The sequence below is a fragment of the Rhipicephalus sanguineus genome, chromosome 1, assembly GCF_013339695.2.
Source record: "Rhipicephalus sanguineus isolate Rsan-2018 chromosome 1, BIME_Rsan_1.4, whole genome shotgun sequence".
Taxonomy (NCBI): domain Eukaryota; kingdom Metazoa; phylum Arthropoda; class Arachnida; order Ixodida; family Ixodidae; genus Rhipicephalus; species Rhipicephalus sanguineus.
Genome location: NC_051176.1, coordinates 213,688,994 through 213,714,495, shown reverse-complemented (window position 1 = coordinate 213,714,495; position 25,502 = coordinate 213,688,994). Strand labels below are relative to the sequence as shown.

Here is a 25,502-nt window from a genome sequence, read left to right as displayed (position 1 = left end):
AGAGTTTTCGTTGCATATTATGACATTTGTTGGCACTTAACGGCCTTTAACTTTCACAGTGATGCATTCCTTCTCTCGTTTGTCCTCTGAGCGTAGTTTGGCGCGCAAGCGGACCTCATCCGCAGTCGAAGCGGTACTCATGTAATGTGAGTGCCCGCAGCATCGAGCGGCCGCTGCTGCGGGTTTGTCAAGCGGCTGATCCCAAGACAAAGCTTGCTTAACCATGACACCTGGCTGCGCATTTGTTGGCGTGGAGCTGCTGATTTGTGATTATGTCATGTACAAGTATTTTTAGCAACCTATATCCGAGTTTCAGCACATAACGAAGGACGTGGCCGCTAGGCTGGCATGGTCACATTCGACGCATTATAACTTGTTAGCAACCAAAATAATGCAACGTCTTTTTCTGCAGAATTGTAGATAACGTCCTTGACTTCAATCAGAAGGATTTAAAAAAATAAAAATGGCCTTTTTGAGAAAATCATTTTCAAAGTTCGGCGCTTTTGGTAAATCACTTACGTTTCAGCCCACTTATCGAGTGAAACAGAACGCGATAAAACCACGCAAATTATTTTAAAAGACAGCGAAAGTATTAAAGTTAATATGTACCAAGTTTTATTATCCTCATTTTAACTTGCTTGCAGCAATAAATTCCAGAAGTACAGGTATTTTGTGCGATTTGCCAAGTTTGTGATTTTTTTCTTCAAAAGTGCTTCGACAAGCAAGGGAAATAAAAGACTCATAAGATTGTATTTCACTTGTTCTTTAAGGGGAATAAATATTGCGACGAAGAAATGCACCGTTTTTTCCCTAGGTGCGCTCAAAATTCCGAAATCGCGAAATTGGCTGAAAAGTATTTTTTGCGGCCAAAATTTGTATATTTTTTTTCAGGCGAACAAATTTTTTTTTTTTCGCAAAACTAACTGCGAAACCATTGTTCTGGGTGTAATGCCTAGACCTACAGTAAATTTCATCAAAATCGGGAATGGTGACCGGGACCTCGTGTTCGATCTTTTCTGGACACACCCTACATTTGAAAGGAAGTAATTTTAAGGGAGCCCCCGTCGGTCCTTATAGAGCGGCCACATATTTTTAGGGACGCGAACTGCCGCAGAACACTGGTTACAACTTGATTTTGGGGAAAAAAGTAATTGATCACCGGTAATTACAAGAAAATGTAATTTAATTACCCAGAACGTTACAGTTTCGAAAAAGTAATCGATTATATTACAAATTACAAGAAAATATAACTGATTACAAGTAATCCATTACTTGTAACGCATTACATACAACTCTAACTGAAAGCATTCGCGACAACGAACATTACGGAAGTGTGAGCCGCACCTGCGGTGCGGGATGTTCGAAAATCTTGAAGGGACACCTAACAAAAAAGCGATTAACTTACATTTAAAAATCGAGCAACTTACAATTCAACAAGAGCGAAAGCAGCACTCTTACCGCGAGAAGATGCTTGTAGGCAAGAAAACGCGCGAAAATAAAGCACAGCTGGCGAGGCCACCCTGAAGTTCCCGCACCAGCTTGAGTGAAATCGTAGAATTTGACACCGTCTAGGCGTACGTAATCATTTATCGGTCAAAATCGTTTACAACGTGTTTCATGGGATGCAAAGTCTTAAAGGGACACTAAAGAGAAACAATGAATTGGTTTAGAATGATAAAATGTGCTCGGAGAACTCTTGTGTAGTTTATTTCACCACCATAGGTTTATTATTAGAGGAGAAAACCAAGTTCAAAGTTTCATTTTTAGATTTCGCGCCGAACTTTGTAATTCGTGACGTAAAAGATTTCAAAGAGCATTTAACGTATTTTTGGCGCCACTGGCTCGACGAAATTTCCGCAAACTCGTTATGTCAAGTCTCTGGCCCCCTCAGAGGACAATGTACTTCGATTTAACCGATTAGAAACTACGTAGGCCCAAGCAGGCGCCGTCAAAAATATGTGACGGCACGGTAAATGGTGCGGCAATTCCAAGGTGGCGTCGCCACCTGTATTTTCTTTTTGCGCATTTTCTCGCTTATTAAGCGTCTTCTCGCAGCAAGCGTGGTGTTTTTGGTATCGTGGAAGACTACTTTATTAATGCGAGAAAAATCGTTTTGCTCTTTAGTGTCCCTAATAATAATAATATCTGGGGTTTAACGTCCCAAAACCACGATATGATTATGAGAGACGCCGTAGTGGAGGGCTCCGGAAATTTCGACCACCTGGGGTTCTTTAACGTGCACCTAAATCTAAGCACACGGGCCTCAAACATTTTCGCCTCCATCGAAAATGCAGCCGCCGCGGCCGGGATTCGATCCCGCGACCTTCGGGTCAGCAGTCGAGCGCCATAACCACTAGACCACCGTGGCGGGGTTCTTTAGTGTCCCTTTAACATAGCAAGTTTCAGAATATTTCGTTGAAGCAACGTGGCCAAAATACGAAAAAAGACTGAAATTCGTCCCGTCACACCGACGCTGACATGCTGAAGTTTCGGCGCGAAATTCAAGAATGTAAGCTGACACGTGTAAACCGGAAAGCAACAAAATAAGACGACAAAAATCGTCTTATCGTCTTATTTTGTTGTTGTTTTCCGGTGCACACGCGTTCCTGATCAATATGAGCTCGGCGTTGTCTCGTTAAATTGAAAGCTCTGTGTGACTATGCATGCACGGTGTGTGAAATGTAAAACGACTTTCCGCATTTCGTTAAATGCCAATGACCTGCCACTATATCAAATAACGTGATGCATGCTGTAACAGGTTGCGGGTACAAAGGCCCCTGTCAGGCGTTGTTCGCCTTTTTGCTCCTGTACCTTTCTTAAAGTTGTATTCAAGATCAAATAAACATTCATTCATTCATTCATTCATTCATTCATTCATTCATTCATTCATTCATTCATTCATTCATTCATTCATTCAATGATAAATTGAACAGTTGTCAGTACCGCTTCGTGTTGTCTCTTTCTGTGTCCCGTATGTTTTTGCGGTTACCTTTCCTAATCATGAATCACCAAATGGCCTACGCCCACAATTTTCAAAATTTTCGCCTATCCTAAACGCATCAACCGAACGCCGTTCCGAATTCAATTGATAATCCAGCACCGCCCTTATTCATTTTTGTGCTGTACAGTCTGCCAGCCGTAATTCGTAAAAGTTCCCTGAATATCATTGCAATTATCTTAGCCGATCGCGTTCCTCCATCGGCCCCGCTATCAGTCGCTATGCTCTCTCTCTCTGCCAATGTAACTCTTCTTGGAACGTCGCCCAGCCAAATCTTCTGCCTTCCACCATCAACCTTTTCTAATGCGACGCGGTAATCGCTAGTTATACTGAAATCGACTGGTTTCAGTGGTAACGTGTAGGCGTAATGGTCAGCTCCACGTGTTCCGCACGAACAGCTACCACCACCCCCCATCATCCCACTTGTTTCTTTTTCTGCCCTAATCCCCTTTCCCCCAGTGCATAGGGTAGCAAACCGGAAGCGCGTCTGCTTATAACCTCCTTGTCCTTACTTTTTTCTCCACCTCTATGGATACGGAACATGAAGCGATGCCTTCATGTTTCCGCCCATGCATCTAACTGCCCACGGACGCACAACGGCTTTTAGTCTTTTTCTTTTCTTCTAATAGAAGCGGCAGCGCTGCACAATCTACGGCATCGTACATATACTTCGGGGTGCGCCTTTCGCCAACACAAATAATGGAAACTTCAGAGGTTCCCAGTGCAGAAAAAAGACAAAGAACAGATGTTATCGATGAGTAAGCCCCCTTGTTTTTGTCCAACATGTCAACAGAATATGCATGCCTTTGAGCGGACATACACGACGCGTAGAGTCGCTGTTCGTCCGAATGCAGAACGAATAACAACTCTTGATTTAGACTACCGGCCCGCTGACTACAACATGCGCGTCGCAGCATATGCGGCGGCGCGTCTCGGTGGGATCGGAGACGAGACAACCACCGCTAACCAAACACGGCCGTCGTCGCATCCGCTGTCGGTCTACGCGACTTGCTTGGGCAACAATGCAGTCAGCGTGTAAACTCTACCTCAGTTCAGAAGCGTCACGGTGCCGATGTGAAGGTCTTGATCTCAACAGTATTCAGTAACATTCACACTGAGACATCACGCACACAAACATCAGCGCGATCACGAAGCCGACGCTGGAATTGTCGTCGTACGAAATCACGGGATGAATTCGCGAAGTTGTCCGTTAAGGGGAACTTGAAAAGTTCCAAAGAAAAGTTCAAGCGCATACACAGCGAAAAAAATCACCTCTTACTCTTTTTGGTGAGTCCTGACTTCTCGCATATATCTCTCTTTAAAGGAGTACTAACAAACTTTTGAAGATAACTTGCGAGATAAGATAGATTTGTGTGGACACATATATAAAAAATATCAAGAGAAAATATAGACTATATTTCAAATTCAAACATATTTCAAACATATTTCAAATTAATTCAAAAGTGTATGCCGCGCAACTGAGCGCAAAACGGGGCATCTTGCGCGACATCAATATCGACTTGGTCGTGTAAACAACCACTTGCGTCACGAGTTTGTGTTGGCTGTCATGCTCCTTGCGAGTAATCCCTGTCGCACTTGTCAAGGCGGCGCCACGTCCATACGTTGCCGCACGTGTCACCGTTTTGTGTCATCATGTGGCCAGGTGTGTTAAAAAACAAAAACAAAAAAAGCTGGTCCCACCTCTCCTAGCGCCCTCGGAAACCGAAACTGTGACTGGGCGCTCTAAAAACGTCTCCAAATAATTAACCGTCACGCGCTCGAGAGGAAAACGAGGTTTCCCGCCGCCATAAATGGGTCATTAGCTACTCATCGCAAAAAAAAAAAAAAAAGAAAAACAAGATGCAAACTTTTCGTTTCAGCACTACTTTGAAAACACACTTGGAGACTGCACGGCACCTCCCACGACTCTCCGAAGAGAGTATAACGATATCCAAAAGAGTGTTAACGTGAATGTTCAAAGAGAGTTCTATATATGAGAGAAATTCAGGGCTCACCAGAAAGAGTAACAGGTTATTTCTTTTTTTCTTATAGTGAATTCCACTGGCCGAACTGCGCACGTTTTCCTGTTCACCGGCCGAGAAGTTGGATTGCACTGGTCGATCCGGAGCAAGTTCGCGTTTTCCACAGGTAGATTCGGAGCAACCCGCTCCACGACGGAACGCTCCGCATTCATCCGTCTCGTAGAGCCGGATTTCGCCGGAACTCCGACAACGCGGTGCCGTCATTTCCGGAGCAGCCGGACACCTAGGTTGTTTTCGGTGCTTTCTGAGGCGTTATACCAACGTTGGCAACCGGATGTGTGCGACAACTTCCGCTGCGCTCCCTGCCGGAACGAGTTTATTTTTCGCTGGCTGATCTGAATCGGGTCCCTCCGAGCCGGATTTTGTTGCTCCCACGGGGATTCGGCACACCGCTCGAAAGACTACCAGTGCAATTCACAATTCGAGTCTAGCGTAAGCCTGCCGCCCTTCGCACGTCTCGCAGCCGCTACCAGCAAGCTGGCATCTGGAGGAGGGGCCCAGAAGCCAACACTTTCGTGACCGAGGAAAAATCTGTTGTTTTTGGGTAGTCCAGGAAATATTTTTCCTCCCACAGAAATTCATTGATGCTAAAGTGTAAGGTATCAAATGATAAAGGAATAATTGGTACTTCCAACAGTATTAACTGCAAGCAACAGATCTATTTCTAACGTTATCAAAAAATTATCAAAACGAAAAAGAATGTAGCAAGAAGAATAATATTCATAAAAACATCAATGCCACTCCGCACAAGGCAAACAAAAAAAAATATACGTTTTGAACACAAAGCCCTTGTAGAATAATACTGCAAATATAAGCTCCTGTAAGTACAAAGGTTACTTACCTACATACAAAAATATAAGCACTAGTGCCTATCATACCACCGCGCGAAGCAGTTCCTCGATGCGGTGAAACAAAGGTTGGCTCACTGCGCGTTGGCTTTTCGAAAATATGCATCCACGGATATTTTCGAAAAGGTTGCATATCTCTCTGACGACTTCTGTGGTGAAAAACACGTAGAAGCCGCCGCGCTGCACTACGGGGCGCTAGGTCAAGATGAACTCCACTCTTCCTGCAGCCGGCGCCAAATGCTCCCGCCCGAATGAAGTTGACACCTTGCAGATAGGAGCTGTGACCTTTAGTACGCACCGGATACGTTTACGTCAACGCGCGGCAGCGATAAAACAGCCCGAGGAGAGAGCGAAACTTACTGGCGGATACCTCCGGGGCGATTTGACGCACTGTCGCCGTCCGTACTGAATGAAGCCTGACGAATCGAAGTCGTCTTCCGTGTCTCAGCTGCTACCATCATCCAGAGATTTACACTCAGATTCATCGGAATCCGTCGCAATTCGCTGTTTTTGTGGAGCACCCGCGAGCGACGTCGACGCCATAACTGAAACCACGAGCGCTTACCTCCCTGACTGCGAAGAAACTTTACGCCCCCCCCCCCTCCCGGCGGCGAAAAAGGAAACTCAAAAGCAAAACTGACAAAATACTGCCTCTTTTACCCTTTAAATGGCGTTAGCTGTCCAGAAGCGCTCACAGGGCGCCAAAATTTGAACTTGAAGTAATCGTTAACATACTATCGACGAGAATAAACGCAGTCACGAAAGTGTTAACGGTGCAGCGAAAAATGCGGTCCTCGGTACGGGTGAGGCGTCAGTGAGCACGCACAGAAGCGCGTGCTCCTGTACCGCAAGCACAAACAATTTAGGGACCGCATCGAGTCTCAAGTAGCTTCTAGTTCGTCGGCGACTAACGTATAAACAATAAGCCGTGGCTGAGCTTTGACGCGAAAGAGAAACAAATGTCCTTACGGAGCTAAACAACTCCCCGCGTTCGGCCCCTCACTATACGGGTTGACGGGAGGTACACAGCGCTTCGGGGACACGGAGGAGCGAATTCTACACGGATCACCTCCGAAAACGCCCGGCATTTCACGGGGTCCATTTCAATTCCGGTAGAGCGCGTCGGCACGACGCCACCGAGAAAAAGACGACGACAAGGGCGCCGCGCGACAGCTACTCGGTCTCTTGCAGAGCGGACTCGGCGGGATTTCGCTCGGACAGCGTGCCCGCCGCTCGGATTCCAGAGCGGCTATCTCCACCATATATTCCCCGGCTTTCGATCTTGGCTCGCCGATCAAGATTCCAACCCGCCCGTTCTCCCCCGCGGCTTCCTCTGCGTCGGGAGAGATTAAAAAGAAGAGACACTGGCCGCGCTGTTCTTTCAGTTCACCTTATCTCTTGATGAAACGTGCCTCCTGCAGGGTTCGGTTCCTCGTCTACGAAGGGCCGCGCCAAAATTGACTCTGTTGCCAAGGTGATGTATGACGTAACAACCCGCGCCTCGCGACCATCCTCGAGCACCCGTGCCGGGAAGTCTCACGTTCAAATATCCGCCACACAGAAAGGGAGAAAGAAAAAAATATGTCCACAGAAAAGAGCGTGCCGAACAAAAGTCGTCAGGCTTTACTGACACTATCGCGTGCAACTGTATTGGTAGTTCATGTTCCACTTTGTTTTCTAGGTCTCATCTCATATGCGCCGCATTGAGCCGATGATAGCAACGTTAACGGCGGCGCCGTCCGAGTCTGCGACGAAGAGCCCAAATAATGAAAAAAAAAAAAAAAAAGATGGAAAATACCGCCTCGAGCTTCACTAGAAAACCGAAAAAAAAAAAAACGCGGAACATTACAGTTCACTGCACATCGTCAAAGGATGCGAGAAAAGAGCGAACATGCTCAGAGTGACGGAAAGGGGAGAGACATAAGAAAAAACGCCCCCACACAGGACGGCGTGTGCAAAAGAAAAAAAATGAACACTCTCACATCAAACTTTTTTTTTAAGCAAATATGAAATTTAGCTCCACGCGTGGCGTTTCGCATAAGCTTCGGCCACAGGGACACGGGGCAAAAGAGTGCAGCTGTAAGCAAATGGCCGCACGTTCTCAGACACTGCACGAGAAGGTGCGCCCACGGGCAGCTGACGAGAGGTGAACACGAGACGAAACTGAGCGTACCTATCGAGCACGAAGGGTGTCCCGTGCGCGGGCGGCGTCATGTAGAGAGGACGCCAGGCGACGAGCTGTGCCCAGGATTCAATATCGCCGAGGTAGTCGACCGTCGTGCCTCACGCAATCATCTGCAGGGAAAAAGAAAGCGAGAAAGAAGACGTTAAGTAAGACGCCATCCGGAGGTCACCCGATACTTTCCCCCAACTCCCGCGATGCGGCAACGAGGCGATCATGAACGGCGACGCCTCACGAATCGCTCCTTCGCTCTATCTTCATTAGCAGGCGTCTCGCCAGTCTCTTAGGTTTAATTATGGCGCCAATTAGACGACGTCCAACAAACAGTGGGCGAAGTACGCTCTTCAGCCGTTACTTACGCGGGGGACAGCTCCGCGAAGAAAAAAAAAATGAAGGAAAACGCAAAACTTGCACGACTAACTACAGCATTTTTTTTTTCTTTCCGTTTCTTTACATATACAGAGAAACCACGGCACATGGCAGGATCCCTATTATCAGGCGCGAGAATGACATAGAAGTGGCAGCCTCAACCGCTTATTAGCGGAGACTGGCGGCCAGCATGGCACGTATTAAATTATCCACACGCGGTGACGCTTCGCTGTGACCAATCTGAGTCAACTGCTCTGTCAGAGCAGTAGACCTGGCAATGCACACAGTCAGCAAACTTTTATGAAAAGCGCGGGATGAGCGACTTGGGGGCGAAAAGAGTTTGCAGAGAGCCGTTCGACGTACTGTACGCTGATGTAATTCAGCTACTTCAGCATTGTGTTACCGCTGCTGCCGTACCGACTGCGCATGCGCGGTGTTTACCACACTTCCGCCTGCATTTTGGACGAAGCGCGGAATAAAAGCGCAATGCCAAGCTAAACTATTCTATGAGTTGATTCTATACGCTTGAAAGCAACTGGGACGGTACGATGACAGTCTTACTGACAGGTTGTGTCACTTCTGAATCTTGACAGCGTACGGCATTATTAGGCAGCCTTTCTTTTACTTTGGCGAAAAGAATGACGCAGTTGTCACAACTGGGAATGTGATGTGTACAGCCGCCCAAATCTCTAGTTATAGCGTGCGGAGCGGCGACTTTTCTGTGAGCCTGCGTCATATAATGGAATGAAGTTGCAAGAAATTGCTTTGTGCGCATGTGCTTTGTGGTTATGCACGTGCCCTCACCCTTTACGGTACTTAATTCAGTCATATGGCGAAGATACACAGAAAAAATTGCCGCTCGTTCACGCTATAATTAAAGATTTGGGTGACTGTGCGCATTCGATAAAGGCATCAAATGCGCTTTCTTCAAGTTCGATATAAAGGTTCATTCACGTCTAAGGCTGGTCACGTAGACACGCGATAGTACTGTAACTGTACATATCTGACGTTTCACGTAACCTTAATCAAAGCAAAAAAAAAAATGAAAATAGAGTGATACGATTTCGAGAAAAAGTCAGCAATTGGTCAAGGCCAGTGAGATAACCAAGCTTATCGCGACGGTATAAAAAAGCAAGAGCAACGTGTTTTGTATCACAAAGCAACGACGCGACAACCCCACATGGCAGAGACAGCGCACAAAAAGGGCTGCGCTTGAACTGGCAGCGTATTACATTTCAAGTCAAACACACGCCGGCAACGCATGACGCTGCAATAACGAGTAAAACAATCACGACTGCCGCGAGCATCGATTGGACAAACAAAATGCTCAGAAACATGCACCTATATTTCCCTGCGGGGAAAGCACTGCAAAGCTCTGTACATCGCATTCTGCACCAGCAAATATCGATTAAATGCGGCCTGCAGTTTCAAACCAGATGAGACAGTTGGCTTTGTTTTAAGTGCGCATCACTAGTGTCACCATTTCCTGTCAGGCCCAAGATCAATAATTTCTAACGACACAGACTGGTTATCCCTGTATGGACAAAGGTTTTTCACTATTTGAGGCACGCAGTAACAATGCGCCTGCGGAATAATTTAAAAAAAATAGGGGGGGGGGGGACTTGTTTACGCACAAACACTCATTCACGAGGTTGCGGGTACGACTGCCGACCTAACTTACAATAACGCTAGCCAGGCTATACTTTGCCGCACGAAAGGAAGCCCAAGCAGCCTCAAATTAATCGGAAGCCCTTCACCACGGCGTCTTTGCAGGCTCACGGTTTTCTCCGGGATCGCTGAATCCCATCCATCAATCTGTTAATCAAACAGAGAGACAGGTTTCTCTTCCGTTCTTACGTAATTCTACCTCGCCACCATCTGCTGCACAGAAAACTTTTCCTGGGGTCATGTTTCGTAAGAATTTCTCTCCTTCGATTACACTGTTGCATTTCTTTTTTATCCATCGCGTCGTGTGGCCGATACCGAGAATAAAAGCCGAGCGACGGAGCGCGGAGTCGACGATGTAGCGAAAACTGGAGTAGAACTTTACAGCAACAACGGAGTAGCAGGCACAGCGGACTAAAAAAAGAAAAAAAAAACGAAAGGCCCGCTGAAGTACTCCGCATCAACCCAATAAATTATACACCCGCAAATCGAACCGCGATCCCTGCGTGAACCGACTGTCGTTCGGGTGACGAAGCTGAACACGTCGCCCTGGACGTCAACTCTTCTCGACGGCACGCGCATAGCATGCAGGGTGACGTGGCCGTGCCGACACATCGAGTGCCTGCGCGACCGCAGTCCGGAACGCTACCGCGGCCAGACAAAAATGGGATGCCTTGTGAGCGGCAGACTGCGTGGGACATGCAGAGCAAAACGGTCGATGGCAACGATCGGCCGAACGTCCGGACCCTGCGAGCCGCACTCGTAGTACGCAGGGAGGGACAGAGGGGGGCCGGCATGCCGCGCGGAAAACGATCGCTCGAGCGACCCAAAAGGGGGGACGTCGGCAGCTGGCGTTTCTCGCGAACCAGAAGAACCGCCCTGCCCTGCGATACTCGGAGCCTCGAGCCCGCTCCTATTTTATCGTTTCTATTGTAGGACCATCGTTTCTACATTATATATTTTCTTTTTTTCTTTTCCACGTTCCGAAACCACGATCCGATGATGAGGCACGCCGCATCGGGGGTACTCCGGATTAATGGTAACCACGTGGCAAATCTTTAACGTGCATATAATCGAAGAGAGCGAGCGTTCCTCCATTTCCTCCAGCGAGCGTTCCTCCATGGCTTGACTATGCCATGCGCCATGGCTTGTTGAACTGAGTCATTGCTCGTCTATTCACTAAGGTCATATTTCCAGGTTTCGAAGTAATAATATTGGGCAAATGTGCGCAAAGCCCAGATATGTCGCTTCATTTCCACGCGTATTCGCCAGTGTCTAAATTCCTTACATTGTCCAGTATACTTGTTAGAACTAAGAGTCGTCCGCATACATCAGGCCGGGGACCCTCTGCTCGGCCCTTTTGACATTACGGGTGTAGGATAAGGACAAACCATCTTCCAGTCGTATTTGTATGTCTATGACACGCTTTCTTCACATACCGCCCCCTTTCGGAATGCGGCGCACAATCGAAAGCACAGCATCGTGATCGATGGCGAAGCTGTTCGGCCATCTGGACGTATAGCGCGGACACCCCTGTCGGCGAAACCGGAATGTTTAACTGCGTGCTCCCCGTGTCTATGTTGGCGGCCGTAAACGCGCTCGGACGAAACGCATTAATGCGAGACACGAGGATGGACGCACGAGAGTACGTCTGATCCTGCTGCGCATTGGAACAATGGACAAGCACGAAAGGAAATGCAAGGCGGGTTATCGTGAGCGCTCTCCACTCATTCGAGGCTCCAGCCTGAGTCAGACGTCGTTGCGTAAGTTGTGCCACGCGTGTAAACTCCAAGTTTGGTAAACCTGACGAAGGTCTTATCGGAGCAACCTGCTGCACCACTATTTCACGCAAACGCACAAGCTGTTCATGTAAAGGAGGACCCAAGCCCCTATTTTCAGGCTACCATTTCGCTGCACGTCCGCAACAGGCGGGCCGTGATCACACGTAAAGAAGGTCAAGCTATAGGTAAAGGGTCACTGGAGAAGTTACGTTAAACCACACCAGAAAATTGCGCTTCCGCAACAGTAAAATATTCACTTTTAAAGTTAATGCAGGCTTACTTGGCCGTAGAAATGACGCTTACAAAAAAGAAAAAGAGAAGTGGCCGCGACGCTCTGCAGTTCCCCTACCAGGGCTCGGTGATGTCACGAACCGTGTCTACCTGGATCGGAACCGCCGATTAGCTCGAGGGCGCAAGTTCCAAGTTCTGACCACGGCGGCCGCACTTCGGTGGGGGCGAAATGCAAAGAACACCCGTGTCAGACAGACACAGAACTTTATTTGGGTCCCGAGAAACGCTACTCTTTTAGAGCAACGCCGCGGGCCGCTCCCACGTGGGGACGGCGAGACCTAGCCCCACCGCCGCATCATGGGCTCTCTGCAGAGAGCCCATGATGCGAGCTGATGCGAGTTTGATTTGATTTTATTGATTCATCACAATACATGTGATCGGAGGCGAAGGGAAAAGCCATTTGAATGGCCCAAAACGGGCGCAACCACAACTACGAGCTGTCCATGGACAGCTCGTAGTTATGGTAAAACTCTGTAAGACAGAGTCCCAATCCTGTTCTGTGAGCCGACTTAGGCCCCGTAACGAGGCACCGCCAGAGCATATCTTCAAACTTACTGACCTCCCCGCAGTCAGGGCAGGTAGACTCGAAAGCCTCCGAAGAGACGATGCTGAGGAAAGATGGACTAGGATAAGACCTAGTCTGTAGCATTCTAAACGTGATGTCCTGACGTCTAGACAACTTGCTGTGCGAAGGAGGAAAAGGCCGCCTAATCAACTGGTAGTGTTTAGCATACCTGCCATGTTTGGAGAAACGGAATCCGGGAGATCTACTCAACGGGGGGGGGGGGGGGGTTAAAAATGTGTCGACCGCGCAGGGGGGGGGGTACTGCGATAGAATTTATATGGACACTGTCAGCGGGATTTTGCGGTCGCCGCTGATCTGTACAGAGTCCAAACCGATAACATCGCCTACGCATCGTCTGTTTCACGTGCGAGTAAAAGCGCGCTAGCGCTAGGGGCGAACGCGGTTACAGCAGAGATGAAACGACCCGGACGTCACCCTCGAGCGAAGGGCACACACGATAACATCGCTCCGCGTGCGAGGCCTGTCGTCGCTTGCTTACCAGTTATTTCGTCGGGCAAGGGACCATAAGGGCCGCCGTTGAGACGGGGACGGTCGCGAGCGCTGGCGAACGCGCTATCTCGACAGACATCGGTAACGGTTACCTTTTTAAGTGCTAGCCTCTCCACTTAAAGCAGTAGCGACACAAAATTTTGAAGGCGAGATAACTTGTGGGATAGATTTGTGTGTACACAAACGCATCATCTATAACCTATAACACATTTAGGATGTGGCCAGACAACTTTGTTCATGTGGCCAGACAAAGCACTGGACGCGCGGGGCAAAACTGGATTTCCGGGAGATTTTTCTATGACCCGTACAACCGGGAGAAACGTTCAAAATCCGGGAGTCTCCCGGGTAATCCGGGAGACTTGGCAGGTATGGTTTAGTGACTTCATTGAAAGTAAGTAAAGCACCCCTAAACACCCCACAATCAACCTGCGGACCTACGTCCTCCGCAGCGCGGAGGGTTAGCGCGCGCGCCCGAGAGCGAGCAGTGTCGTTGAGGTTTGCGAGGGAGTCCAGTCGGGAATCACCCGTGTGTTTAGATTCAAGTGCACGGCACGAATAAGGCTGACATTAAAGCGCGAAAGTTCAAACGTGGTTCTAGAAGAAGGTCAGTAAATTAGTAAAAAAGGAAAATGAAGAGAAACAGAAAAGGCGACACAACGGAGACTGGAAAAGCAGCAGACATTTTCTTTTGTTTTTTAAAGCCACTTCTCCGAACTCCGTACAGAACTAGCGCAAAGCGCACTCTGTTTCTGCGTACCGATTTCGCCTTTTGCCTCCAAGTATAGCCATGTGCCAACTCGCCCAACAAGCCGCTCCCTTGAATTCACGCCTGGCTCGGAGAAGCATTATTTCTGTGCATGAAAATGGCGATTGACTGCAAAGATTGCGTGACGACTGCAAACATTGCGCAGACCCATACTTAAGGTTGCGCCAATGGTAACACAGCTAGCGGAACAATACCTAAACCATGCATTGCGCGCCGCTGATAAGATTATTCTATTGAACAATGCGACATAATAACCTGCACACGCATTCATTGCCGCACGATTCTCAGCAGCCAGATTATTCCATATGTTTCCACCGCAGATGCAGAGAAAAATCGATCACTTAACTTGGCTAATCCCACAACAGAGGGTATTAGCCAGCTTCACTGGTAAAACCAAATTAACGAAAATAAGACAGGCGGGAAATGCTGCTGCCGTGGTAAATGAGTATGAAATATACGAGGATTTTTTTCTTTTTTTTTTAGAAATCGGGCTAAATTCTTAAGATATAGCCGGATGGTGGTAGAAAAGAGAACTGCGTTAACTAGCCAATGAATCTTAATCGCATTAAAAAAACATGGTTGATGCCTCCGTTATAGGAATCGGTATAACACGAAAGTGAAACGCGTCCTTAAAAAAGTAGTTCGACGTTCATTGTGCATCGATAAATGAGAGCTTGCACAGTGTCTGTTGGTGTTTGGCGGCTATAGCACCGTTTGATGTGGACGCACCTACGTAGATCCTAGTGGCACATCATCTCGACGACTAACGTCAATGATCATTATAAAACCTTTGTGATAGCTGAAGTAGTTGACATAAATCTGGACACAGCTTATGGTGAATCCCGCGAAAAGGTGGCACCAACAAGCACATGGTCGTAGTACTCGATATGTGCTCATGGAAAGCGCCGTCATTTGAGGAGAGAAGCGGCAAGGTGTGCGCTCTCCAGCAATTGGGTAACCTATACACCTAGCTCTGCTCATGCATACATTACCACAGAGCGCTTCAGGGACGCGAGAGGCACAGCTCGTAGCTTGAGCCGTGAACGCGCGAAGGTGTCCCGCATCCCGCTGGCGTGTGTCTTCCTGCAAGAAAGCATTCACTCAAACTGCATTGAAACTAAATGGAGTGGAAATCGGGGAGCCAGCCTCCGCTGCGTTGAGACTACCGAAGTGCGTCCTGTGGGTGCGTGTTAGTGTCATGGCGCTGTATTTCCCTACATCTCTCAAAGACAGCGACACCGCCCCACGCGAACAAAGGTCACTGTGAAACAAGGTGTGAAAGATATATAAGGCGCGTTTGTAAACACTCGTGCACGAGCGCCGGTACCGTTGTGGTATAAGCTCCCGGTGCCTATCGTCGCCGGCCGAGAGGTCGTGAGTTCGACTCCCAGGTCATCCAAATCAGCTAAATTTTTCTTCTGGTTTTTCTTCGTCATTTGTTCGTTAGTCTTTGACGACGTCATATCCGTGACGGAAATGATGTCAGTAAAGTCTTGGTGGACCCCGGCATAAAACACTGTCGTGTTCAAACGATTCTGCATCTGCGCCTAACCAGGCGGCATAGAGGCGTGGCGACATAAAGCAAGCCATCGTCGTCACGTTGCACTTACGAGGCCGCAGATGAGAACATTGAAGCGAACAGCAAGGCACTGGCCCACAAGGCGGCCGGTGCCAGTGACGGCGGCGGCAGCGTCATAGTCGAAGGTCATTGTGCGGCCCTACAATATCGAGGACGCGCTCCTATAGAATGCATTAAATACGTATCATCGACAAGCGAAAGGTAAAGCCAGCTGTGATTACGTGAATAGCCGCACGCAGTTACCTCACCTAAACAAAACAAATGGCGAACAAAACGGCCACCAGCATTCAGCCTTTTCACAGACAGTGCGCACAATAGACATGCTTCACGGTGTGCATCTTTCCGTTTAGTCCCGCTGCGTTGGCGCCCGCCTAAACGTGCTCACAACGGCACACTCATCAAGCTCGGAGTTTTATGGGCAAGCAATTCCCCGGATCCAACTACCACTCGATAAGAGCGTGCGTGCACGAGTTATGGCTATTCTATGCGCACAGCTAAAATTTCGTCTTCATCTCTTTATGGAGCGAGTGCGTGTTTTGGCTTTTTCTCTAAGTCGTGTTGCAGACTATGCGTTGAGCAAGGCAGACTGATGCAATCATTTCAGGATGCGTGTGGAAACTGCGTGCACTTATGTCTCATAGCAAGACGCCCGAATGTATGAGTGCCAAGTAACCATGGAGGACTCTGCAGTAACTGCATAATCATTCAAAAGCTTCAAGCACTTATCAGTTAGGTCCTGCTTTAATTTTTCCTTTTTCTTGTCAGCTCACGACAGTTCACGCTCTAACCGCGAGATTAACTACCACGTAAGACTCGATTATTTTTTTGTTCTCGTAATAATGCTATCAGTATGAATACTTTTTCCCTCTCCTTCCACGAAATCTACTCCATTATGCCGAAGTCAGATGCGCAAGAAAGCAAAATGGTCGATCGATCTGGGCTCCGTCGCTCGCCATAAAGAGTGGAGGCCGCAAATAATTGAGCGCAATCCAAGACGGCTACATTACGTGACGACTGAAGACGAAATGTGGCGCGAGCAGTCGGTCAGTTATTGAACAGCCGAACGTCGAAGAAACAAGAAAAGAAAAAAAAAAGAACGCCTACGCGGATTACGACGCGATTGCGAAGCCGTCCTTGACCGATGCGAGTGACCCAGCCGGAGATAAAATAGCAAGACGGGATTTCACATGGGCGGTTCTTGCATGCGAGCACAGTGTACCATAGCGTCAGACGCAGACAGCAATCGGCTAACCCAACGAAGTCTCTCGACCCCACTGCCCTTACGCGCGATATTCTCATTCATCACGGGAGCTCTTCGCTGACGTGCGCGTCGAAATCTGCATCGAAAATAATAATGTGGAAAGTGCTCCAGTCCGGTCCGCACCGAACAGAAGACCGTGCTCGCGAGGCGTGAAAACCGTAATTAATGCTTACGCGCCAGCGTTTCCACAAACCATGGATTTTCTGAAGCTTACGCAAGTCGGACTCGGGGCCTACTTCATAGTAGAGCGAGTGTATGCATACTTCACTCAACAGCACGGTTACAGAGCTTCCAAGCTGTGCGCAGCCAACCTTGTGCGATGCCAGAATTCCGTCAGAAAAGGCAATCACGTTAGAGCATGCGTAGGGTCATCCGCTGTTAGGAAAAGCGCACCATTAGCATACGCGCACTTGAGGATGGCTTAATATTGACAAGACAGACTTTTCATTCGCAAATGCCGGTCTATTACATCACTTGAGATGTTCCGGAGCCTACCCATCAAATTCCGTTGAAAAGCACCTGCCTTGGTCTATCTCATTCGGACACGAAGCAACAGCAATCTATAAATTCGGCCGATAAACAAGGCTTAAAAATTTTATTGAAGTATTGCCCTGACGGGCAAAACACTAACAGCGCCAGTAATGCGGGTGTGCATATGCTTAGCCCATGCGACTGCGGATTACAATCCCCCGAGGATCGGCCCAGTTCTAACACAATTTTCGGAATCGGCCGGCAAGGAAACCGACCGCACAGACATGCCAAACTATGTGGAAGAAATAAGGCGAATAAAGTTTCGCTTTGCGAAACTAATTATGCGCTTCCGGGAGAATATATATTTAGGTACCGTTAATTGTTTCGTGGCATCTTTCCGCAGAGACGGAAGGCCCGGTCAACGCAAACTCGTCTGCCTCGCGACGGATTCATCGTCGTCTACTCGGCGAAATACCTCTCTTACCCTCGTGCCACGTATACGTATGAGCTGGTTTTAGTTTATGAACGGTATACATCGAGAAAGATGGTAAGGCGTGCAGGCACGGACACAAGAGAAAAAGAACCTGACAATCCTGGAAATTCTGGAGACGCTATAATCGAAACTAGGCCAATGCCGCATCCTGAGGTGACTTATTCGGCTGGTCCTGCATGGTACCATTGCACGGTTATTGTGAGGGCTTAAATACTGCGAGGGTTTGTAACGCGCGGACAGGACCCGGAGGCCGTGAAACGTCACAGTCATAGGTGTGCGCAGTCTTCTTCACTAGGAGGAGCGAAACTTCACCTCCCTTTCTCCCTCCTTTCTCACAGCACCCCCCCCCCCCTCCATATGTCGAGTCTGAAATAGAGCTTCTCATTGGATGTAGAAATGAAAATGAAGCCATGATATGCTTCTCACAGCGGCCTGCCTTGGTCCCCAGCTTCCCGTGGGCCAGCACAAGTAGCATTTGCTGGAGTTGCGAGTAGTCAGTGTGTCCATCTTGAAATATTTGCGCAGGCACACGGGGACACAGAAGAGATACACACACACATAGTGTGTGTTTTTCAAGAAGCTTCTCAACGTAGCTGAACTTGAATTGATGGCGCAAATGCTCGGACAGGGACGAAAAACACAGGACGCGGACAAGTGCACTTGTGCGCTTGTCCGCGTCCTATGTTCTTCGTCCATGTCCGAGCATTTGCGCCATCAATTCAACTTCGGCCATGTACCAACTAGCCCGACAGCAAACGCTACTAAACCTTCTCAACGTAGCAGCGGCTACAGCACGCTCGACACACCTTAAAGGAGGGCGTTCACAGAAAGAAAGAAAGAAAGAAAGAAAGAAAGAAAGAAAGAAAGAAAGAAAGAAAGAAAGAAAGAAAGAAAGAAAGAAGAAAGAAGAAGAAAGAAAGAAAGAAAGAAAGAAAGAAAGAAGAAAGAAGAAAAAGAAAGTAAAGAAAGAAAGAGAAACGAAGAAAAAAAGAAAAGAAAGAGAAAGAAAGAAAGAAAGAAAGAAAGAAAGAAAGAAAGAAAGAAAGAAAGAAAGAAAGAAAGAAAGAAAGGGGAACGCATTCGAAATAGTAACAAATATAACGAAATGGTGGAACGTTGGTCCAGCTGGTGTTGCATAACGTGTTCAAGAATTAACGCAACGGAGAAAATGGGACGGAACTAAGAAAAAGTGACAGGAGAGGACCTCTGAGGCAGGGGACACGAAGAGCGCACAGTGTTGGAAAAGTGACCAAGTTCGATTTCACTGGCAGTGAGGGACAGTCACAGGGGATGGGCCAACTTGACGACAGGTGAACGACGCATTCTAGCTGTGGGTTCGGGCATAGAGTTTCCTACAATACTTACTAGAGGGAACTCTGGCGCTAGTGTCTATGGGAGCTGCAATGCATCGCGCTTCAGCCAGCATGGGAATCATGGGTAGTACACGGATTTGTCTAAACTTCGTTCTTTCGGCTCCGTTTGGCTCCGCGTCGCCTGCATCCGCTTTGTCGCAAAACGAAGTTCAGCAAAAATCAGCAGTTTCACTTCACCACTTTAACTTCTTTAGGCTCACCGATTCAAATCTGGTCACGAAGTTCACAACGATCCATTCTTTTACCCGAAAGAAAACCAAAATATAGCAATAAACAAAGCCACAAGTGCGTTCGAAGCCCACAAGAACGAAGACTAGGCAAATCCGTGTACTACCCATCATTCCCATGGTGGCTGAACGATCGCAGCGCCAGAGTTCCCTCTAGGTCATTTTAGGAAACTCTATGGGTTCGGGTCAACGAATTGGGATGATGGCGACACCACTCCTCCAGCCTTGGGAGAGGCATAATTTAACCAATCAGTGGTTGATAACCCCGCTTGCTGCTGTAGATATTTCGCCACTCTTGGAAACATTCCACAGCAACTCCACTCGGGGCAGTGCGCTCGGCAATATGACGCAACAGACAAACTTATGGTCTCGATTTTTATCTTACTCGGGGTGTCGGACAAACTCTCAACACGGCAATGTCGGCTGAAACAAGTGCTCGACATGCAGAAGTGTGCGCTAGGATTTGGAAACGTTTCGGACAATATCGAAGCGCGGACAGGCGTGAACTTGACAAGCGTGGTGCAAACCTACTTAATAACCAAATTCGATGCGGACCACCGTCTACAGCAGAAACGTGGAACACGATACGGCTTACGCATGCCATTGTCGACTACAAAAGTTATCGCGTTTTAAACAGCTACATTGTGCTGAGTGTATTGTAATATTGCCTTTTCAATATCTTAATACCAACAACACTAACGTACACACGAACCAACTCTGGAGGAGGTTTCGTCTGTGGAGCACGTTCATGCGCGTAAGACTGCATTTTGTACCCCAACGTTAGACTGCCTAATGGTGCAGCGTATCTTGAAAAAAAAAATTTATATATATATATATATATATATATATATATATATATATATATATATATATATATATACACACACACACACACACACAGTGGCGTAAGAAGTAGAATACGTAACGAATTAGACGTGCTAAATACGAAGACGTGTTTAGTTTCAGCTTTAGCTAGGTATTAGACAGGCATCGGGCACCTTGGATAATGTAGACCTCCTAAGTGTGGTTCGCCTAATTCCACAATATACCGTCATCTTATATAACAGCGTAGCACGGAATTAATTTCAGTGAAAGCCAGAGCTTCTGGATGAACTTTCCTGAGCGCCTCAGCTGGCGAATGGGAGCCCACACCCATACTTGACTACCGGGTGGGTACATCATGTCGCGACGATATACATCTCGGAGTCGATGCGTTGCTCGTTGTGAATTCGCTCGCGTGCGAGCGGCGTCTGCGAGCCGGGGTAAATTTGTATCGATGGTATTGTCGCTCCGGTCGGGTAATAGCAGGGCGTCCAGCACGGTGACGGCTTTCTGGCTGTGCAGCATTCCGAGAGGGGTGAACTCCATGCAGTTTCTTGAACAGTATTGCAAGCGAATGCTACGTAAGGCAGAACGTCGCCCCAGTTTTTTTGTGGTGTCGATAAACATACGCGGAAATCATTTAAGCGATCGCCTCGTTTAATCTCTCGAAGGCAATGGTATGCAGTGGCTTTGTGACTAGCGGTTCCCCTAAGCTTCATGGCGTCATGCGCCATATCGGCTGTAGAAGCGTATTCCACGGTCGGTTACGACTACTGTTGGCTCAACGTGGCGGAGGACGACGTTGTTCGTTAAAAAGTAGGCAATCTCACTAGCACTGCCTCGTTAGAGTGTACTAGAAAGGCTTTCTAGTACACTGTAGAGTGTACTAGAAACCTTTCTAGTACACTGTAGCCTTGTTGCAGAGCTTTAGTTTCGCAGAATCGCGTCAGACAATCAGTGGCGACTACGCACCGGCGGTTGCCATGATTAAAGTCCGTGTTACGCTTACACGGGTATTGTTATATGCTTTGTTTCTGTAAATAATTTTTTTTCTACCATGTGTCATATGACTTGTACATTTGGTGCAAATCTTTTCAGATGTCACTTGTTGCCATGTAATTGGTCTTCTGGGCCCTAGTCAAGTTGTTTCATTACAGCTTTTAAGCCCAGGAGACCATCCAGAATGTAATGTTTTCGTTTTGTTCTGGAAAATAAAGAGGAATGAATGAATTAATTAATTAATGAAAAGTCCCTAGATTTTTCCCTGGAAGAGGGGAAAATCTAAGGACTTTAGCCATCCTACTTCGGGATGGGTCCGAGCAAGACCATGACGATTTGTTCGAACGACTGTGTTGACAGGGCTGGTTTCATGAAACCAGCTTTGCGCAAAGGTGTAGCTTTCCGGCGCTGGTAGTCACCAGCCGTTGTGACGTAATGCTTCATGTCCTGGGTGAGCTTAGGCGCCAGTATAGCAGTGCTGACGAATACGGGCCATGGCGCGAATCTGAAGTGACTGGAAGAATGCTCATGATGATAGGCAGACAGAATATACGCACGCAGCGCTGACGTAAGGACGAGGATCAGCCGTCTGCTTACCGTCGCCACGGAACACGAACTTCAATCGTAACGTACCGTCTCATACAGATAAAAATGCCATGAAAACCATACAGCGTCAGCATGGCAAACCGCCACACAATGTTACACATCTATACGTGTTCAGACAAATCGATCGTTACCAGAATAAACTTGAGGAGACTTTGTCCACGTATACACGGATATACTACCATTCACACATAACCACGATGATAAAACAAATTCTTGCCGTTTCGAGTTGGGACGAACGGTTCAACAATAAGACTTTAAAAGCGACTATGTCCATCAACCGTCTTTTGGCTTTCAGAGGATATAAGTCGGTTGGATAGAACTGCCTGAAACGCGAGCAACACACGAGTATCTGTTTGGGGTTTTGTGCACCACGCTTACAAGTCCTGACGCCCCGGATTACCAAAATTTGCGACGTCATCGTGATGTAACGCCACATGATGACGTCATCACATGACATCTTAGCTTGGTCAAATGTGCGCCGATCACGGAGGCAGTGCAAAACCAGGTGAGGTGCCTCCGATCCTGGAGGCAGTGGAAAACCACGTTAGGTGTAGAAAGCTTTCGGGGGATGGCGGGACAAGATCAATGTATCGATTGAGAAGAAAAACGATGGCTTTCGCCTTCCAGTCGTCTTAGGTGAGTCCATAAGGGACCAGGGTCGTAGCCAGGAGGGGGGTCAACTCCCCCCCCGAAGTTTTTCAATTTTGCTTGCGTATATACACGCACACATACAAACGCACGCACGAACATACACAAAGTACGGGGTTGAACCCCCCCCCCTGAAAAAAATTTCTAGCTACGCCCCTGTAAGGGACCCTGCGAGTCTTTTGGACTCATTACGCAATTAATGTCCGCTAAATGGAGTAACCGAACTTAAGGGCTACAAATGTTCTATCTTTTTTTTTTTAATTTTGTATTGTCTAAAAAGCATGCGGCAGCAACGCACTAGTGCGAAGACTGAGGAAAGAGCGGGGCCGCTTCTTCAGTCTTCCCTAGCATGCCCTTCCGTAACATGTCTGCAACCTCCAACTCGCCTCCCTCCTCCACTCGCCTCCGCTAAACTATGCTACACGCTCGCTCCTCACCCTCACTTCCCTTTCCCATACCTTGCTATACTATATGCCATACATGGCTAGGCTAAGCTTTGCCATATCCCCTCCTTTTCCCTCACATCACTCCTTCTCACCTTAGTTCCCTTTCAGCTCCCTTGCTATATTATACATGACTGTGCTATCATTCAACCTCTCCCCCCTCCTCCTTTCCCACTCCTTACTATACTGGACTATACATGGCTATTCTGATTTACCCTCTCCCCTCATCCCTTTTATCCGCGTCACCCTCACATCACTCTTCCTCACCCCTAATTCCCTTTCCCGCCCACTTGGTATAATACACTATAATATACATGGCTATGCTATGTTCTACCCTCTCCACTCTTCCTTTCCATCCTTCTTGAACTCACTTCCCTATCCCACCCCTTACTGTACTGTACAGTCGCGCTCAATATGACTTGCAACACGGGAGCGCGTGGCCTCGCGAGTTCAAAGATTGCGCATGACTTCAACTTGTTTTTATTTCAACGACTAAATGATATTTTTCGTATTTGGGGTCATACCCGAGTGCGAGAAAAAGCGTTTAGTTATAGAAATAAGGGCTAGTGGAAGCCATGCGCCGTCTTTGATCTGGTGAGGCCACGCGATCCCGTGTTGCAAGTCATATTGAGCGCGACTGCACATGGCTATCCTATGCTTTACCCCCTTCCCTCCTCACCCTCACTTCCCTTTTCAACCCCTTGCTATACCGTACTGTGCATGGCTATTCTATGCTTTATCACCCTCACTTCCCTTTCCCACCCCTTGCTATACTGTAGTATGCGTGGATATGCTATGATTTACAGTCTCCCACCCTCCTCACACTCACTTCCTTTTCTCTCTTTTTATACTATACTGTACATGGCTATAGACATTTCATTTGGCATTTCGTTCTTACAGAGAAGATGAAATGCCAGGATCGGAGCAAATAGCCGCTTTCAAGCAGCCTGACAAGGGCTCCGGCCCTGGTTACATTTGGCAAGGAAGTCTTCATTCAAACAAAACACGTACGTAACATGCGACGTAATAAGTAATTATTACAGTGATATCAAATAAACAATCTCAAACACAAGTGCGTGAATATCACATTGACATTACAATGCATATTATGCCTATTAATAATGCCTTAAAAGCTATGCTATTCTTTACCCTCTCCCCTATTTTCCCTCCTCCTCACCCTCACTTGCCTTTCCCACCCCCTACACTATACATGGCTATGTTATGTTTCACTCTCCCCTTTCTTCCATCCTCCTCACTCTCACGTCCATTTCCAACCCCTTGCCACACTATGCTATACCACACATGGTTATGCTATGCTGTAGTACTACACATGGCTATGCTATGCTGGGTGATTCCACGTAAGATCGAACAAACGATGGCTGGTCGACCTCTCATATTTATTTCAAAATTTTATATATTATTGCCTGATGAGTGGAAAGAAGAGATCCGCAATTTGTTTTGCCGCCAAAAATTTTTTCGAACCACAGGAAATCAATAATGACGAAGAGGTGGAGTGGAGCGCTCATCCGCTCTGCTGTTTTGGCCAACTTTCGTTATGAATTGCACAAAATATATTAAAGTTAGGTAGCTGAAATTTATTTACCTAAATATATGCATGTTTTTGCTTCTGCTCAGGTATTTTTAGTTTTTATGTGTAGTTAGTTGTTTTTATAAAAAACCTCAAAAATGGCCCAATCGGCAAAATTTTCTTTACTTTGAAGGTCTTTATCTCAAAAAAGCCTTGTAGCAAAGGTACAAAAATTTCGCATTACGTTCTTCGCATGCGTATCTACCAAACTGCCAAATATTGTACTTATATAACTTTTCAGTAAAGTGATATGATCGGGCTAAGTTCAAGAAAACACCGAACAATGAAAACTTCTGACGACAATTAAAAAAAAGAACCCATTTTTTAAATTTCTTAAACTTTGTCCACTTATTCTCCTCCACATCAGCTTTCAGAATCATTAAAAACATGTTGCATAATGTCGTTGCACTAACAGTTACGGCCCCTCCAATGAGACCCTTAGGCAAGGATGGGCAATTCCGACTTCTTGCTGTATAAAATGCATGCAGGATTGAATTTCTTTTTATTAAAAGGTCAGCAAGCACCTAAAAAGGTGTCGCCGGCACTGAAGACGTTAATTTTGAACTTATTTGGTCACTGCAGCGGCCACGAGCGCGGAGCTACCGAGTAGGCGCGCGCGCACCCGAGATGCTCGTTGTAAGAGACGGCGCAGTGGGAGCTCGTTCTCGCGTCCTCAGACCGATTGAGTTCGAAACAGCAACACCTCTCGGGTGGCTTGAACGCACGTGCACTGGAGCTTCGCTATTCTATCCACCCTCTGTTCGCATCTCAGCTAGGCGCTGATAACACGGCGGAGGTGGAAGCAAGATGAAAACTCTATAAGGGAGCTATGAGCGCTCGCTTCACGCACGCTGCTGCCACAGAAACTGCGCTGCGCCAGTTGCGATCAGTGGAAAGCATGAACGTGGCGATCCAGTGGCAAAGCAAAATATGGATTGTCAAAGGAAAGAAAAGCAAAACTATCGGTAACCGGAT

General features: G+C 47.4%; 1 protein-coding gene across 1 annotated transcript in view; it reads right to left on the bottom strand.

The window, feature by feature from the left end:
- The window catches only part of LOC119407187 (protein phosphatase 1 regulatory subunit 16A), a 301,652-nt gene that overhangs the window by 239,085 nt on the left and 37,065 nt on the right, over nt 1-25,502 (bottom strand). The window contains exon 2 of the mRNA XM_037674070.2: nt 8,062-8,183. The gene's annotated coding sequence lies outside the window, so the exon portion shown is untranslated. The remainder of the gene's footprint in view (nt 1-8,061; nt 8,184-25,502) is intronic.